This window comes from Heteronotia binoei, chromosome 6, assembly GCF_032191835.1.
Source record: "Heteronotia binoei isolate CCM8104 ecotype False Entrance Well chromosome 6, APGP_CSIRO_Hbin_v1, whole genome shotgun sequence".
Taxonomy (NCBI): domain Eukaryota; kingdom Metazoa; phylum Chordata; class Lepidosauria; order Squamata; family Gekkonidae; genus Heteronotia; species Heteronotia binoei.
The window spans coordinates 146,842,608-146,861,186 of NC_083228.1; the positions used below are offsets into that span (position 1 = coordinate 146,842,608).

The 18,579-nt window shown below is 51.5% G+C and overlaps 1 pseudogene; it reads right to left on the reverse strand.

Moving 5' to 3' along the window:
• Positions 1-551: 551 nt before the first annotated feature.
• Positions 552-18,579, reverse strand: part of LOC132574411 (zinc finger protein 658B-like) — a 38,321-nt pseudogene continuing 20,293 nt past the window's right edge.

Sequence of the window (18,579 nt, forward strand, 5' to 3'; positions counted from 1 at the left end):
CTATCCTCCCCCACAGTGATCTGTTATTTGAACTATTGCATTTGGACCACTGATTACACTCTAACTTGCACTATGAGCTCGCCCACCTTTGTTATACTGTACTATGTTGTATTGCTGTTTTAACTGTATTTTACTGGTTTTATTGTACTGTATTTGCTTGGTTTTATCTGAATGTAATCCGCCCTGAGCCCATCTGGGAAAGGGCGGAATATAAATTCACCAAAATAAAAAAGTAAAATAAAAGTCGTTCCCTAACAGGTGTATGGCTGGATGTTGATTTTGCCCATTTCCAGGGCTGGCACCTGCGGAAGACCTCACCCAGAGGAGCAGAGCTGTTGTGGGGGCACAGAGGGGGAGAGGCAGTCTGGCAAATACAAGTGTCCAGGGCCATGAAGGGCTTTCTGGGTAAGTCAACACTTTAAATTGAGCCCAATAACTTATGGGTAGCCAGTGGAGAGGCTGTAGAATGGGAATCCAATACATGCCCCATCCAGCTCCCATAATAGCTGAGCTGTGGCATTTTGTCCCAACTGGAGTTTCTGAACTCACAAACTCTGATAACATCTTTAATGAGCTCTGACTTTTCCTTAGCAGTTTTCTGATTCATAAACACTTAATCTAGGGTTGCCAACTGCCTGGAGGGGAAGTGTGCTGTCCCTTTAACAGCATGTGGGATAGTGGGATGTGTTTGAGGACTGCAAACATGGCTAATGTTTCTGCCATAGTCTGAGCATTTTTAACATTTCTTCCCTGTTTAGCATAAAATTTCTGTGTACATTCAAGCTTTCTAAAAGAGCTCTTCCGATGGGCTAAGCCATTACACAGTTTCTCGTGTAGATTCTTAGATGCTGTCAAAGATATCCATGCCAACTGAATCTCTTTCCATTTTCTGAGCATTCAAAGAAGTTTTCCCACTGTGTGGATTGTCTGGTGCAACTGAAGAGTGCTACTCTGACAGAATCTCTTACTTTGAACATTCAAAAGGTTTCTCCCGTGTGGGTTCTCTGGTGCAGTTGAAGATGGCCACAGTGGCTGAATCTCTTTCCACACTCTGACTATTCAAAAGGTTTCTCCCCTGTGTGGGTTCTCTGATGTCGTTTTAGAGTGCCACTCTCACTGTATCTCTTCCCACACTTTGAGCATTCAAAAGGTTCTCCCCCACGTGGGTTCTCTGATGCAGCTTTAGAGTGCCATTGTGACTGAATCTCTTTCCACACTCTGAGCATTCTAAAGAATTCTCCCGTGTGGGTTCTCTGATGCCGCTGAAGATGGCCACTCCAACTGAATCTCTTTCCACACACTGAGCATTCAAAAGGTTTCTCCCCTGTGTGGGTTCTCTGATGCAGTTTTAGAGTGCCACTGTCACTGAAACTCTTCCCACACTCTGCACATTCAAAAGGTTTCTCCCCTGTGTGGGTTCTTTGATGCCGATTAAGAGTGCCACTCCAACTGAATCTCTTTCCACACTCTAAGCATTCAAAAGGTTTCTCCCCTGTGTGGGTTCTCTGATGCAGTTTTAGAGTGCCACTTCGACTGAAACTCTTCCCACACTCTGAACATTCAAAAGGTTTCTCCCCTGTGTGAGTTCTCTGATGCCACTGAAGATGGCCACTCTGACCAAATCTCTTCCCACACTCTGAACATTCAAAAGGTTTCTCCCCTGTGTGGATTCTCTGATGCAGCTGAAGATGGTAACAGTGGCTGAATCTCTTTCCACACTCTGAGCATTCAAAAGGTTTCTCCCCTGTATGGGTTCTCTGATGCTTTCGAAGATCACCACTGTGACTGAATCTCTTTCCACACTCTGAGCATTCAAAAGGTTTCTCCCCTGTGTGGATTCTCTGATGCTGTTGAAGATGGCCATTCTGACTGAATCTCTTCCCACACTCTGAGCATTCAAAAGGTTTCTCCCCTGTGTGGGTTCTCTGATGCCGTTTTAGATTGCCACTATTACTGAATCTCTTCCCACACTCTGAACATGCAAAAAATTTCTCCCCTGTGTGGGTTGTCTGATGCAGTTTTAGAGTACCACTAAGACTGAATCTCTTTCCACACTCCAAACATTCAAAAGGTTTCTCTCCTGTGTGGGTTCTTAGATGGCTGTGAAGATGGCCTCTATGACTGAATCTTTTCCCACACTCTGAACATTCAAAAGGTTTCTTGCCTCTGTGTACTTTTTGGTGCACAAGGAGCTGTGATCTATTTTTTATGTATTTGCTACACTGAGTGAATGTATGTGCCTTAATTATTCTCTGCTTTGGAAAACGTACATTAAACTTTTGTTCTTCTCTCTTCTCAACCATATGGCTGCATTCCTTTCTCTTAGGTTTGCCTTGATTTCTATTTTCTTCCAAATCTTGAACTTGATCTGGCAACTGCTGCTCAAGTTCCTTAACCTCTTCATTTCTCTGATCTTCCTTTGCTGGAATAAATAGAGAGATCACTTTAACACCTAGGAGAGCAAGTAAGGTCCGAAAACATCTATGTGGCTGTAGAGGGAGCATATAATCATAGAGTTGAAAGGGACCTCTAGGGACCCCCTGTACAACGCAGGAAACCCACAAATATCTACCCCAAATTCATAGGGTCTTCATCGTTGTCAGATGGCCATCTAGTCTCTGTTTAAAAACCTCCAAGGAAGGAGAGCCACCACCTCCCAAGAAAGCCTGTTCCACAGAGGAACCACTCTAATGGTCAGAAGCCACACAGGGTTTCGACAACAGAAAGATTTATTGAAGATGATGAAGAAGAATTGCCGATTTATACCCACCCTTCTCTCTGAATCAGAGACTCAGAGCAGCTCACAATCTCCTTTACCTTCCTCCCCCACAACAGACACCCTGTGAGGTGGGTGGGGCTGGAGAGGGCTCTCACAGCAGCTGCCCTGTCAAGGACAACCTCAGGCAGAGCTATGGCTGACCCAAGGCCATTCCAGCAGCTGCAAGTGGAGGAGTGGGGAATCAAACCCGGTTCTCCCAGATAAAAGTCTGCACACTTAACCACTTAGGCTTCCCAAGCCTCCCGCCCTGGCGGGAGAATACTGGATTTTCAGCCTCTTTTCCCGCTTTCCAAAACTCTGGAAGCGGGGGGAGGAGGGGGGAATGGCGCCAAGGAGCATTTGCGTCGTCCGGGGAGGAGGTGCTGAGCCTGGCAAGGGAATCTTGAGAAGGGAGGCTGGCTCGCCAGCGAGCGGGTGGAGGTGGCTGCCGAACGCAGGCGGGTCTTGACGGACTCCAATGCCCGATGCTTCTCCTCCTCCCTTCCCTTCCCACCCAGCCCCGTTGCAGCAGCCGTTCTTCCTTTTCGCAAGCTGCTTCCCGCGCCCAGACAGCTGGCGGGGGGGGGGGGAGGAGAGAAGCCCCGCCTGCAAAGGACCATGTGCCTTTGCACCTCCGGAGGCTTGATTGCAAGGCTCCACTTTGGGATGGTGTGACTGCTGCTGTAAAGAAGCTGGCAGCAACTCGTGAGTAGAAAGGCCAGTCCCTCGCTTCAGTTGCCAGAAAGGGGGGGGGGAGGGAGGAGGAGAGAGAAACGTCTTCATTATTCCCTATGTGGAGATCAATTCTCATAGGGTATAATGGGGAATTAATCTGGAGGTTTTGGGGGCTCTTGGGGAGCTGTTTTTTGAGGTAGAGGCACCAAATTTTCAATATAGTATCTAGTGCCTCTCCCCAAAGTACCCTCCAAGTTTCAAAACGATTGGACCAGGGGGTCCAATTCTATGAGCCCCAAAAGAAGGTGCCCCTATTCTTTGTTATTTCCTATAGAAGGAAGACATTTTAAAAAGTGTGCTGCCCCTTTAAATGTGATGGCCAGAACTCTCTTGGAGTTCAATTATGCTTGTCACACCCTTGTTCTTGGCTCCGCCCCAATGTCTCCTGGCTCCACCCCCAAAGTCTCCTGGCTCCACCCCCAAAGTCCCCAGATATTTCTTGAATTGGACTTGACAACCCTATAACCACTACACCAAACAAGATGGTGCTTGGCTACTGAAAAGAATAAGAAGTGACTTATAAAATAACAAAGCAGACAGTGTAAACCAGCACTTCTAGTGCCCTCAGACTGACTTACAGGTCAATCCAGATCCTTTTCTCTGCTGGCTGGCTGGATGGCTATCCCAGGAGAGGCGGAGAGTCATTCAGCAGTGCCCCTTGAGGCAATCCAGGAGACCACCCCCCACGGGATTAAGGCAAAAGCCTGGGGTATTATAAGAAAGGACCAAGAATTTCCAGAGCCAATCAAAGGGCTTTTCCCAGAAGACTCACTGCAACAATGAACACGCTGCTGTTTCGCACAGCAGCACGGGAAAGAAAGCTTTGAGATCAAACTCCTGTAGTTGGAAGGGAGGGGCCCTGTGAATACAGAACTGGATTCTCCCCCAGCCAGCGGTGCTAGAATGCTGAGTGAAACAGAGAAACCTATTTGCACATTCTGATATAGCACACTGGAGGACGAAAAGCTTATTATAGAGGTCTTGCTCAGAAGGAGTTCCTAACTCTCCAAATCCCAGTCCCCAGAAGGCCTCACTCCTTCCTGACCCAGTGGACTGCATGATTGTACCAAACGATTTTTTTTGTAGAATAATTTAGGCCAGGGATGTCGAACTCATTTGTTATGAGGGCTGGATCTGACATAAATGACACCTTGCTGGGCCGAGCTATGTTGGACCAAGCCGTGTGTGTACCTATTTAAGATTAGGTAGCAGAGATATAAATGTTATAAAGGACACAGACAAACACAGTTAAAGATTTTTTAACACTCTTAAAACATTAGCACTTATTGGTCCTAAAAGTACTTTTTTTCTATCTCTCCCATGTGATTCAGGGAACGAACTGGGCAAAGGAAGCTCTGGCTCTTTCCTTCCTTCCCCAGGGGACAGGAGGGGGAGGAGATTCAGCCAATAGAAGAGAGGCTTTGCTCAATAGCTCTGCCGTGCGATTGAGAGTCTGACAAAGCAAGCTCTGCTTCCTTCCCCTTCCTCCCCAAGGGAGGAGCCTCAGCCAATTGATAAAACAGGTTTTGCTCTGGAGCTCCTGTGCAATTGAGCAAGCCTTGCAAAGCAAGCTGTTTTGCAGAAGGAAATGAGAGAGGGAGAAGGAAGCAGATGACAGCCAGTTGCTCAGAGGCCTGATAGGAGCCCCCCGGGGGTCTGATTTGCCCCACCCCCGGCAGCATGTTTGACACCCCTGGTCTATAATGAGAAATATAAGCTTTAAAAAGTGCCTGCGTGCACTCTAAAAGTGCCTGAGTGCACTCTGATTTATTCTACTGAAGACTGTTTGGATTCATTTAAGTGCAGGTTGGAAAAAGAGGTTATCTTAAAGTGCCTGCGCGCACTCTTGTGTATTTCATTGCAGTCTTTTTAAAGGTAGAGGCTTTGGAATATTAAAGTACCTGGGTGCGCACTTATATTTCTCATTATAAACTGCTTAGAAGCTAGGCTACTTAGAAGTAGAGGCCACAAAGTTCTTCTCATCACCCCATTATTTGCTTGTAATAAATATTTTGATAGAATAGTGTTTATAGTTTCACCCTGATGTTTCTCCTATTATAGCTGTGCAATTGAGAGATCCTGGCAAAGCAAGCTCTCTCTCCTCCCCAAGGGAGGAGCCTCAGCCAGTGGAGAAAATAGAGACTTTGCTCTGTAGCTCCTGTGCTATTGTCAGAACTTGTAACTTTATTATTGCTAGCTTAATGTAGAACCAGTATAATTGATGGTTGGCAAGTATGCATAGAGTGGACCTGAGCGTTGAACCAGACCGACCCCATGTTGTAACCTTTCTTAACCTGAAGTGCCTGAGTAGTAGTTAACCCTGCCCCGATGGTATCCAAAGTATTTGGGGGCTGTAGACTGAATAATGTTGTATCTCTGTACTTTCTCACACTGACACCCTTTGAAGCCGAATCGTGTGGCCTTCAGAGTAAGGAGGCAACGTCTTTGCTGATAGCACTGGTGGGAAGACAGATGTGCCTGTAACGGTGTGAATTAAAGCTTTGTGGGTTGTTTGTTTTACTATATAAAACTGGGCCAGTGCTGGCTCTCGCCATCACTGTTATCTTGTACCTTGTATCTAACAGTTCTTAGTTCTCTCTAATAAAATCCTAGCTTGGAAACTAAGTATGGGATCTGCCTGGAGTTCTTAAGTTCTGACATTATAACAGTGATCCCATTGTTTCGGAGCTTATCTGAACTGGAAACCCGGCCCGATGGCTGCAAAGGTTCCAGACAACGGAGAGCCCACCACTCCAACGGAGGACCCGCCGCTCGACCCGAAGGTGACGGGGGTGAGGCGCAAGATTAAGGTGCCCGCACCTTTCTCGGTGGACGCGTTCGCCGCACCCCGATCCTGGAGCCCGCGGAAGTCCACGGCGGCGATCGACGCGGCGGAACAGCGGTACAGAAGTATGCTGGGCGACGGGGCAAGCGGAGACGGAGACGACGACCAGGGCGAAGGTCCAGAACCGCGAGGCGGGGACGACCCGGTCCGGAGCCTCCGCAACGACCTGTTCGACAATGTACGGGAAATTCACAACGACGTACACGCCTCCCGAGTTATGATGGCCGAGGAGATGCAACAGAACCTAGGCGCGATCTACGACCAGCTCCGCACCTTGCAGACGGCGGTCCTGGGGATCCCCGTGGGAGGGCTGCCGCTGGGGCAACCGCCCGTGGCTCCACCGGCCCCGCTGGCTCCCGCGCCGCCGGTGGTGCCCGCTCCAGCCCCACCGGCCCCACAACCAGTGGCGCCTCCGGCCCCGGGGGCCCCCGCGCCGCCGGTCCCAGCGCCTCCGGCGCCGCCAGTTCCGGCGCCCCCGGCGGTCCCCGTGCCCGCACCGCCAGCGCCGCCGGCCCCAGCTGCACCAGCCCTACCGGCCCTGCCGGCGCCGGTGCCCCAACCCGCGGCACCCCCGGTCGCAGGGGGGGGGAGAGAGCTGAAAATTACATTCGACGGGAGCCCAGAGGACGTGGAGTACTTCACCATACAGTGCGACACGTTCTTTACCCACTGGGGTGCGGACTACCCGACCGAAGCCAGCCGAGTGTACCACATTGCGTCCCGACTGAGAGGTCCAGCCCGCAAATGGTACGTCGGGCTGTTCACCGCGAGGAAGCCCGAGCTGGCAACCGTAGCGGGGTTCCTGCACGCCATGCTCCGCCAGTACGGCGACCCGCTCCGCGAGGAGAAAGCCATCGCAGCCCTCCAGCGTATCGAGCAAGGCAACCGATCCATTCGCGAGTATGCCACGGAGTTCCTGGGCTACTGCGCGGCAGTGAGAGGGTGGAACGAGATTATGAAATATACTGCTTTTTGTAACGGGCTGAACCCGAACGTCCTCGACCGCTGCTACAGCCACGGGCGACCCGACACCTTGGTCGGGTGGATCCAGCTAGCCGGAGAGGTCGAGACCAACATCCAGCACGTGGGGCTTCGCCGACAGCAACTGGCGAAGAAGGGGTTGAAATCCACACCTACCAAGGCGGAGGGGCGGCGGGCCCCGACAACCTCGACCCCCACCACTGCCCGAAAGTGTTACCGGTGCGGCGACCCGGACCACCTCGCCTCCAACTGCCCAGCCAAAGCGGGGTCCACCCCGCCGACAGCCAGGCCAACCGCATCGGGGCCCAAGAAGAAAAAGAGTAATCGGCCGAAAGAGCCCGGACGGGGCTCCGTCGCCACCACCTTGGCGACTGACGAGGATTTTACCGCCGAACCAGAAACCGTGGAAGAATCGACCGGGGAGTCGGACGACACCGAGTCGGCGGGAAACGACAACGACCTGCTTTAATGGGTGCCGCGAAGCAGGTCCAGCAACAGCCGGCACTCCTCACGGTGAGAGCCACTGGGGGTTTATTGTTTATGGCCGTAACCCTTCTCAACCCGAACCTAAAACGGTTCATGCATGCCCGAGCACTAATCGACTCGGGGTGCAACCGGGACTTAATCACCCCCCGCCTAGTAGAGGCGCTTGGATTAGCCACGTCCCCCCTCCCGCTACCCATGCTTTTCCAGCAGATGGACGGGGGGCCCATGAGGGGAGAGCCATGTAAGCTAGAAACGCAGGCGGTCCCCGTTGGGACCGAAGAGCATTGGGGGATCGAAACTTTTGTAATTGCCCCCTCTTGCTCGTTTGATGTGGTGATGGGCTCGGGTTGGCTCGCCCGCCACCAGCCAGACATAAGGTGGGAGGAGCAGATCGTCCGATTCCCGGACTGGAGGTGCGAACACCACCATTGGCGCCCCGAATGGGGGCCGCATCCGCCTCCCCGGAATGAGCGAGCCTGCCTCACCCTCGAGGAGGTCGCCTCGATCCCCAAAGAATACCGGGACTTAAAACTGGCCTTTAGTGAGAAGGAGGCGGATGAGTTACCACCTCACCGCCCCACGGACTGTGCAATCGAACTGATCCCGGGGCAGCAACTGCCAAAAGCGAAACTGTACTCCATGGGTTGGGCGGAGAAAGCGGAACTCCGCAAATTTTTGGACAAAAACCTGAAGCGGGGGTTCATACGACCGGCAACAGCCCCCCATGCCGCCCCCGTCCTCTTCAGAAAGAAAAAGGATGGGTCGCTTAGACTTTGCACAGATTTTCGCTCGATAAACGGGATTTCGATGTCTAATGCCTACCCGATCCCATTGATTAAGGACCTATTGAACACTGTGGCCACAGGGAAAATATTCACAAAACTCGACCTCCGAGACGCGTACTTCCGAGTCCGCATCAGGGAGGGGGACGAGTGGAAGACCGCGTTCAATACCCCGCTAGGACAATTTGAGTACTTGGTTATGCCTTTCGGGCTACAGGGGGCCCCTGGGGTATTCATGAACTTTATCAACGAGGTTCTGCGAGAGTTCCTGTTTAAGGGGGTGGTGGTGTACCTTGATGACATCATTATCTATTCGCCAGATCTCAAGTCACATGTACCACTAGTCAGAAAAGTGTTGAGCACCCTGTGCAAGCACAAGTTGTATGCCAAACTATCAAAATGTGAATTTCACAAGACTGAACTAGACTATCTAGGCTTCCGAGTATCGGGGGAAGGGTTGTCAATGGACCCAGCAAAGGTTCAAGCGGTGCTAGACTGGGAGCCCCCACGAACCCGCAAACAGCTCCAAAGTTTTCTCGGGTTCGCAAATTTTTACCGCGACTTCATAAAGGGGTTCGCCACCATCATGTTACCCCTTACGGAGCTCCTTAAAACAAAGGGGAAGGGGGCAGAGGCAAAAAAGCCGGGCGCGCGCCTAACGTGGACGCCCGAGTGTCAAAAAGCCTTTACAGAATTGAAACGCCTCTTCACCTCGGAGCCCGTGTTGGCCCACCCTGACGAGTTAAAACCTTTCGTGGTTCAATGTGATGCTTCCGACGCCGCCGTCGGAGCCATATTAATGCAAAGGGGGGACAACGGGGTTCTGCGCCCCTGCGCCTACATTTCACGAAAGTTCTCGAACGAGCAGAAAAATTGGTCAGTGTGGGACAAGGAGGCTTTTGCAGTCATGTTTGCCTTGAAAACCTGGCGCTCCTGGCTTGAAGGGGCCAGAGTCCCATTTGAAATCTGGACTGACCACAAAAATCTCGAGGCATTAACCGGGCGCCGCAAAATGACTGCAAAACAAATCCGGTGGGCTGGGTTTTTCGCCAAATTCGACTTCGTACTGAAACACATCCCAGGTACCAAGAATTTCTTGGCGGACGCCCTCTCCCGCCTGCCACAGCACGAGAGCCTCCGCGAGGAGGTGGTGGACTCCCTTATCCCCCCTTCGGCCATCGCGGGGGGGGTCACCACCCGCTCCGGGAAGAGGATCGGCCCCCCGGAGCCAGACCTCTTGTCTCAGTTAGTTGCGGAGACTGCTCGGGAAGCAGATCAACCACCGAACCTCCGTAAAAGCGAGGACGGCCTCCTGTTGCACAACGAAAAGATCTATGTGCCCTCCTCCCTCCGCAAGCAGATTTTAGAGCATTGTCATTCCAGCCGCCTGGCGGGCCATTTCGGCTATGTCAAAACCCTCAACCTCCTTACCCGACAGTTTTGGTGGCCTAGGCTCAAAAGAGACGTCTCCGAATTCGTCCTCTCATGTCCCACCTGTCTGATGGCTAAACGAAGAGGGGGTAAACCTCCCGGCCACCTAGTGCCCCTCCCAACAGCCACCCGGCCTTGGTCGGTAGTGTCTATGGATTTCATTGTGGAGCTCCCGCCGTCGCAGGGCAAAACTGTTGTTTTGGTAGTGGTCGATACATTCTCCAAACAAGCCCACTTCATCCCCTGCAAGCAGCTCCCCACGGCTAAAAAACTTGCCCAACTTTTCTTTACACACATTGTACGCCTACACTCGTTCCCAGACAAGGTCATTAGCGACCGCGGGACGCAGTTCGTTGCCAACTTCTGGCGGGAGTTTTGCAAACTTGCGGGTATTGAGCAGGGCCTCAGCTCAGCCTACCACCCCCAGTCGGACGGACAGACGGAGAGGGTTAATAGCCTTCTAGAACAGTACCTCCGCTGTTTCATTAACTTCCAACAGTCCAACTGGGTGGACCTACTCCCATTCGCTGAATACGGCTACAACAACAGCCTTCACAGCTCTACGAAAACCTCTCCTTTCCAAATCATAAATGGCTATGAGGGCAAGCCTTTCCCAACGCTTCCCCTCCCTGCCACCCCCTCAGAACCCACATCGTGCCAACAATGGTGGGAAGGCCTTCGGGAGAGCTGGAAGGGAATTCAGGAGAACCTGGAGGAAGCGAAAAAGGCTTACAAAAAACAGTTTGATAAAAAACACTCTCCTGAATGGGAATTGAGAGTGGGAGACACTGTCTTTTTGTCCACAAAAAACCTCCCCCTTCCGCAGCCCTGCCGCAAACTTGCGTTGAAGTTTCTTGGACCTTTTAGGATCAAACGAGTAATCAATAAGGTGACTGCAGAACTCGAGCTGCCCAAGTCTCTAAGCAAAATCCATCCTGTTTTTCATTGCAGCTTACTCCGGAAAGACCCTGGTGCCACGTCCTTCCATCCCAGGGCTCCGCCGCCCCCTCCGACGACAGTGAGGGGTCAGAGTCACCATGAAGTCCACGAAATCCTGGACTCCAAAGTCAAACGGGGGAAACTGTATTACTTAATCAGGTGGAAGCACTTCCCCCCGAGCTGTGATGAATGGGTCGAGTCTCAGAACGTAGCTGCGCCGCAATTGTTAAAAAAGTTTCACCTGCTGTACCCGCACAAGCCCAAGCCGCCACCCCCCGGGGGAGGGCGCTTAGGGGGGGCAGTATGTCAGAACTTGTAACTTTATTATTGCTAGCTTAATGTAGAACCAGTATAATTGATGGTTGGCAAGTATGCATAGAGTGGACCTGAGCGTTGAACCAGACCGACCCCATGTTGTAACCTTTCTTAACCTGAAGTGCCTGAGTAGTAGTTAACCCTGCCCCGATGGTATCCAAAGTATTTGGGGGCTGTAGACTGAATAATGTTGTATCTCTGTACTTTCTCACACTGACACCCTTTGAAGCCGAATCGTGTGGCCTTCAGAGTAAGGAGGCAACGTCTTTGCTGATAGCACTGGTGGGAAGACAGATGTGCCTGTAACGGTGTGAATTAAAGCTTTGTGGGTTGTTTGTTTTACTATATAAAACTGGGCCAGTGCTGGCTCTCGCCATCACTGTTATCTTGTACCTTGTATCTAACAGTTCTTAGTTCTCTCTAATAAAATCCTAGCTTGGAAACTAAGTATGGGATCTGCCTGGAGTTCTTAAGTTCTGACAGCTATTGAGCAAGCCTTGCAAAGCAAACTGTGATGCAGAAGGAAGCAAGAGAGAGGGAGAAGGAAGCCGATGACAGCCAGACTCTTACGCTGCAAAAAGAGGTACTCTCTACCGTCAGGTATTTCATGTATAAAATAGAACAGTGAACTTTTAATGGTTTTCTCTTGCTAAGCTGTAGAATCTGCACTTTTTAGTGGTGTCTTGGTTTTACATCCCTCGTAAATCTTTCTGTTTTAGAAGGGCCTGCATTACATGTGTGCATTCTCCCTGTGAACCCGATGAACTGGTTCAGGTACAAAAACTAGTGACCCAGGGGGACCCAGCCTTGAGTTCTTGACAGGATCACTTAAAGTGGATTTTTGTAATCCCATCCAGGGGGAAGGGTTTGTTATATATGTTAGTAAAAGAGAAATCCAGATCTAGCCCCTTCCAGGGTCTTTCTGAGCATCCCAGCTCTGGGCCAGCCTGAGCTCAGCATGAAATCCTCAGGGGAGGAGGACTCCTCAGGAGAAGGGGAGTCACGCATGGCTGGCTCTGAGTCAGCAGAAGCAGAAAACAGGCTGAGGAGCTGCAGGCTGACCAAGACGCACCTCCACCAGCTGATCCACAGCCACCACCCAGCCCTCATGCAGCAGGGGAGGGTCGCGTGATTAAGAAAGTCTGAGGGACTTGGGAATCTTCAGTCTGGAGAAGAGGAGGTTGAGGGGGGACATGATTGCTCTCTTGAAGTATTTCAAGGGCTGTCACTTAGAGGAAGGTGGGGAGCAGTTTCCGTTGGCAGCAGAGGAGAAGACTCATAATAACAGGATTAAAATAAGGGTGGGAACATACCTGCTGGATATTAGGGGAAACCTTTTTACAGCAAAAGTTGTTCAACGGTCGAATTGGTGGGAGCCTGGATATTGTGGAAGCAACAAGTCATCCTCTTGTGACCACAACTCGTAAGCCTGCTTTCTTTGTATGACCTAGGACTTTGACTTCATCTCTGTGACTCTCTGGCTTGTGCATGATCCTTGAACCTCTGGGCTACACTCTCTGGTTTACCCCTTCTGGTAATGACCCTTTGGCTTGTGCACTTTCGGTTTGCGGACTTCTGAGGCTGAACTCTGGAATTTGTGTGAGCCCCTGAACATGTCTGGCTTGCGCCTGCTACATGACAGTCTCTCATCCCCACCTTTGCCTCTGGCCAGGACACCTCCTCTGGCTCGGGTGATGGCCACAACACTGGCCTCAGTTGCCCCTCGGCAAGTACCTGGAGAGGCCTCAGAACGATGCATTCCTGTTCAATACTTTGATTCATGCATCATCCCAGGGGGAGCAATTCACACCTTTGGCACTTGTGGGAGATCCTCCTTACCCAGAGAGATGACGCTCCAATAGTTCTCCCGCATGACTTCCCTGTAGAGAGTTTTCTGGTTTGGATCCAGCAGGTCCCATTCTGCTGGGGTGAAACAGACAGACACCTCCTCAAAGGAAAAAGGGCACTGGAAGAAAAAGCAGATTCCCTCATCAGAGATGATGCCAGGCAGAGACTGCACCCTGGAAGGGAGCAGTCTGGGATGGAACAGGATGTATGTCTTGGCAAAGGTCGAGGGAGTGGTATTCAGAGCCTCTCTCACCTGGACCACTGTAGAAACTGCAGGAGCAAAAGCCCCCCTGAGAAATGAGGGGGGAACCCAGGCTGTCCCCTGCTCAGTTCCCCTACCTGGACTGGAGGTGAAGCAGCTGTTTCCACACCACTGGAATGACTCAACAGCATCTCTCCACTGCCTGTTAGTAAAAGAAAGGAGGAAGGGTGTTTGTTGTGACTTCCTCTTCCATTTGAATGTTTGTTTATTTATTTACCTTCAATTTATATCCCGTCCACTCCAAAAGTGGACTCAGGACACTCAGTTTGTTCCTCGCTTCACACACTCCCTTCCCAGAAGCTGGAAACCTTGCCCTGTGTACACTCCACACAAACTATTCCTAAATTCTGGGAGAGGCAGAAGAGAAGTACCCATGAGCCTCAGGGGGTGATAAAAGCTGCCAACATATTTCAGGCTTCTGTGAGACCTGAAATGTGCCCTGTGAACTCTGAAGTTCCAAAGGTCGCAGCATCCCTGCTGGATCAGACCAAACGGCCAGGAATCCCCTTCTCCTGCCAGCTGGCAGTGGGCCCTTCAGTCTGGACTGGGGGTGGAAATGATGTCACATGAGACGTCACCATCACATTCAGCCCAAAATCCATTTGAGTGCTTTTTGAGAATCTAGGGTGGTATCAGAGCCAAGCTTCACCCCAAGACCCTCCCCCAAATCTCCTGGGGTTTGAAACCACAGTCGATCATCCCTCCTGCAGCACCCTGTTTCCTACAGTGGCCTGCAAGGTACTCTTATAAGAAGAGGCACAGAAGCTGAATTTTCCCATGATTATTCGTCTCCTACAAACCGTTTTTCAGTGCCCTGAATTCCCCCAGTTGAATAGCTCTGCCCAGGTTTGTCTAACTTTGCTTTTCTTTTTTGAGCCACCCTGAATTCCTCTTATGGAAGGAAGGTGAGACATGAATGTTCTAATTAATGTGAGGAATTGCCCTCTATCAATTTGTCTAATCCCCTTTGAGAACCATCACAGTCAGTGGACATTCTGTGCTGTGTGTTATGTGAAGTACTGAATTCTTTTCCTGACTTCAACTCTCTACCCATCACATTCATGGGGTACCCGTCATATACAAGCAAAAGGATCCCTTACCACAAGAGAGGGCATCTTGGGCACCCTCCTGGGCCTGGGCCCTCTGCCCTTCCTCCAAGGAACCTCGTTCTGCCTCAGGGAATGGAGCTTCTCTCTCCAAGGATGGTCCCCACATCTGAAAGAGCAGCGAGTGAGAAGGGGAAGAGATGGAACGGAGAAGAGACCAAACAACGGATCCTGCCCCACTCCCAGACTCTGTGCTCTTCAAACCCGGTGAGTTGTCTGGAGTGAGAAGAAATTCTCTAGTACAAGGGTAGCCAACGGTAGCTCTCCAGATGTTTTTTGCCTACAACTCCAATCAACCCCAGCCATCAGTCATGCTGGCTGGGGCTGATGGGAATTGCAGGCAAAAACATCTGGAGAGCTACTGTTGGCCACCCCTGCAGAAGAGGCTGCTGAAGGAGGCTATTAAATCTCCCATTCGAATGATTAACACCTGGGCAAATATATCTCAGGGAAACTTTAGGATGAGGTCTGATATCATTGCTTGAATGGGACACAGCTGGAGGAAAACCCCTCACCTGCTCTGCCTGCCTCTTCTCCTCGGCCTGACTCAGGAGGAAGCCTTCGGCCAAGGCCACCGCCTGGGAACTGGTCTCCGGCCCACATTCCCTGACCCAGCGCTGCATTTCCTGGGGCAGGAGGGCTAGGAACCTCTCCAGGATCACCAGGTCCACCATCTGCTTCTTGGAGTTCCTCTCTGGCTTCAGCCAGTGGCTGCAGAGTCGATGGAGCCGGCTGCAAACCTCTCGGGGCCCCTCAGCCTCACGGTACTGGAACTGCCGGAAGTGTTGGCCATGCACCTCTGAGATCTCTGTGACCTGAGAAGGTGTCTCTGGCACGGGGCTTTCCCAGCCTTCACCACCACCCCCAGCTTGGGTGGGAGGGGGGCCTTTGCTTGCTGTCTTGCCAGCTGCAGCTCCTTCTGGGTCCTGCTCTTCCATCTCCATCCCCTTCTCTTGGGTCACCGCTGATTGAATAGAGGTGCCTTTAGTCACTTGACTGTAAAGAGATACAGAGACAGGAACATTATCAGAAGGAAAGCGAATGAGAATCAACCTGTTAGATCAGAACTAAAGTGCTTCTTGTGGTTTGTAAACATGGTTTAAAACAAGTTTGTTATGTGACATAGCAAACTATTTTAGAGATCCTCCTGAGTTCTCTGGGAAAGTTAATGGTCTCTGTTTGGCTCCTAACGGGCGTTACAAGCTTAGCCTCTCATCACATGGGTTCAGTCTGTCCAAGGGGCTGATTCTTAAGGGAAACTGGAGCCCCAAAAGGACCAGGGGGACTGGTGACCCCGTAACCATCGTCTGTATCTCTTCATTAGACCTGAAGGGTTAGGCAAGAGCACCTCTTTCAAATGCTACGGGGGTCCCCCTTTGAACTGTGGGGTTCACCTGGTTAGATCTCCAGTAAACATGTCTTTTGGGAAGGCTGAAAACCAACTCCTCGTGGCTCTTGTCACAACTTGAAGGAAACTCTCAGTGCAGTTGCAGAACCAGATATCATGATAACATAACTACAGGGGCTCAGTTAATTACTCTCAACATTCCATAGTTAAGAAAATACATTTACATATCCATCTCCAATTCTCATATATTTGCTTCTCTATGATTCTCCTCGGAATAAAATCCAAACAAACGGTGACCAGGTAAACTGAGCTTGCTATCCCTGTTTGGTCCTTGCATCTTTGAAATACGTTTGCTGGTCAGTGGGAACAGGTCATAAATAGCTGCCAACCATCACTCTGGTTTGGGGTTCAACCCAGGCAGGGCCCAGAATAGCCCCCCTTTTCACCTTCCTAAGCCCCCTGCCCACACACCAGGGGGGGACCTGAGAGGTGACCCCTCAAGCCTGAAGTGTCAGAAGGACCCAGGCCCATAAAGGCTTCCCTGGAGGAGGGGGGGATCGAACCCGGCTCTCCCAGATCAGAGTCCCTGCATTCACCGCATGACACCCCACTGGCTCTCAGCTGGTCCCGGGCAGTTCAGGTGTGCGGGGAAAGGGGGCGGCGGGGAGGGGGGTGCAGCAGAAGACGTGCGGGAGGAAGGGAATGGAGTCTGGGGAATGGCCGGGGGGCCCTCGACGCTCTTGGCCGCAGCAGCATCCAGGGGGCTCCAGGCGCCTCCTCCCTCCCCCCCCCCCCGTCTCCCTTGGGTGCTGCAAGGCCCCTTCCCTACCTGGCCGCCTCGCCTTCCCCTCTCCGGCCCTCGGAGCTGCTGCAGCCTTTGCAACCGGGGGTGGGTCGCAGGAGGCCCGGCTGCTGCTCTCTCCTTCGGCCCCTCCTGCCCCACCGGCGCAGCACCCCACGCCCGGCAGCAGAGCTTGCACGTTTTCCGTTCCGGGGGGGCCCCTTTGCAAAGGCCGGGCCCGGGCATGCACGCCTTCCTCCCCTTCCGTTCCAGAGCAGCAGTGCTTTGGAAGGGGCTCCAGCGCCCCCTGGGTCCGGCCTCTGCTCTGCCGGGATTGCAGCTCTTCCACGCGCCTTCCCGGTGGGGCTGGGTGGTTTTGGATTGCACAACAACAACAAAATAACCCTGCCCCTTTTGTGGGGAGATTTCAGCCTTGCAGCCTCCCTGTCTTTTGAAGCTTGTGGCAGACGACCGGGAGGTTTTTTCCTGTTACAAACAAGGGAGGGATTAGAACAAATTAGGAATCAAGTGGCACCTTTAAGACCAACTTAGTTTTATTCAGAAGGTAATCTTTCGTTTGCTCTAAGCACACTTCCTCAGAGGAGGAATCCGACACAGTCAGCAGAGCCACGCAGAGCTGATAGGCAATGGCCCAGAATGCAAAGTGGTACAGATTTAAGATCCAATGACGGAATAGTAAAATTATCTGGTAGGCAGTGGTTTAGAATGTAAAATGGTACAAATATAAGATCCAAGTGGTACAAAGACTTCTGGGAAAGAAATGCCTTCTTTTTGACCCAGGTTTATTAGCAATAGAATAATTAACAGGCATTCTCACATTCTGACATGTTCTGTTTGATGGTTTCCCATGCTAATGCAACCCAGATCAAAGTTTTCTGAATTTGTTAATTTTACTATTCTGCTATTGCAGGGGTGGCCAAGGGTAGCTCTCCAGATGTTTTTTGCCTAGAACTCCCATCAGCCCCAGCCATTAGCTATGCTGGCTGGGGCTGATGGGAGTTGTAGGCAAAAAAACATCTGGAGAGCTACCATTGGCCACCCCTGCGCTATTAGTTTTTAACTTTGTACCACTTGGCATCAAACCCCACCAGCTATGTGTGGCTCTGCTCACTGCACCTCATTCCTCATCTGAAGAAGTGTGCATGCACACAAAAGCTGACATTCTGAATAAAACTAGGTTGGTCTTAAAGGTGCAATTGACTCCTATTTTGCCCTACTACTTCAGACCAACATGGCTGCCTATTTGGATCTATCTAAAGGGAAGGATTAATCCTTGAAACCCCCATGTGTGGGGGGGCAGTCATCAGCACTTTGGGCTGCCCAGCAAGCATAACATTTGTGTCCAGAATCCTAGAGAGGCAGCTGTTTCCCCAGGCATTCTGGGAAGCCCCCTTCGCTTCCTGTGGTACCCAGTTATGGAGCTGCCTTAAACAAAACCCAACCCACCCACCCCCATCCATCCAGGCCAGTATTGTCCACTCAGACTGGCAGGGCCTCTGCAGGACCTCAGGAGTCCTTCACATCACTCACTCCCCAGAACTTTGAACTGGAGGTTGGACAGGAGACGTTCTGCATGGCAAGCGGATGCTCTGCCCCTGAGCCACAGCTCCCGCTCTCATCCTCGCTTTCCTTTCAGCCACCAGACGGTGCTAGTCCTCAGTGCTCTCAGGCAGCCGCCCAGCTCTGGGGTCCATCACAGTCAGTGTTGTCTGCTCAGACCAGTAGCAGCTCTGCAGGGTCTCAGGCCGAGGTCTTTCACATCACCCACTGCCTGGTCCATTTATCTGGAGATGCCAGAGATTGAACTAGAGATTGAACCAGCAGATGTCAAGTCTGGCTTTAACTCTGGCTCAACCAAAGAGCATGCTGGGTAGAACCAAAGTATAACCAAATGCTGCTAGCAAACCTTTCCCTGTTCCCCCCCCTCCCCTCCTTAGAGAA